The sequence below is a fragment of the Sceloporus occidentalis genome, unplaced genomic scaffold, assembly GCF_023333645.1.
Source record: "Sceloporus occidentalis isolate IW3139 unplaced genomic scaffold, rSceOcc1.0.p SCAF_1, whole genome shotgun sequence".
Classification (NCBI taxonomy): Eukaryota; Metazoa; Chordata; class Lepidosauria; order Squamata; family Phrynosomatidae; genus Sceloporus; species Sceloporus occidentalis.
Window position 1 is genome coordinate 197,507,772 of NW_028316981.1, and position 739 is coordinate 197,508,510.

The following is a 739-nucleotide window of genomic DNA, read 5'->3' on the forward strand; positions in this document are numbered from 1 at the left end:
TATTCTCCTCTGAGTCTGGAAGGAAGTTGCTTCTTTGAAGCCATTTATATATTCTTGGATGCCACCTGCTGTTCTTTTGGGGATGTACTAAAACAAAGGACAGTACTTGCCCATAGAGATTCATTGGAGATTGCTTGCCCATAGGAAATAATGGAGATTGCTTGCCCACAGAGATTCATTGGAGATTGCTTGCCCTTTGGGAAACATAGTATTTACCTGCCCATAGGGAAACATAAGAAATGGCTTGCCCATAAGGAATAATGGAGATTGCTTACTGATACGGATGCATGGGGATTGTTTACCCCTATAGAATTATGGTGATTACATGCCCATAGAAAGACATGTTGATTGCTTGCATATAGGGAATCGTGTATTACGTGCGCATAGAGATTCATATTCTAGGAGATCTAGGAGTCATGGCAGTTCACAGTTTGAACAGTCAGCAGTGTAATGCTGCAGCAATAAAGGCCTATGTGAATTTAGTCTACATCAGTTGATGTATATTTTCTAGTTCAACAGAAGTACCGTATATACTAGACTATAAGTCGAGAAATTTATGCCCCAAAATTGCCTCTAAAATGTTGGAGTAGACTTATAGAGGGGTCAACTGATCAGCAGTGCTTAGAAGGGTCCCCAAGCAAGCAAGCCTGCCACCCTAATCTCCCTTGAAGACCAATTCCTTCCCTGCTCCAGTCCGTTTCCCATGCCTTAGCTTCCTAGTGCAAAAACTCCCCATTTC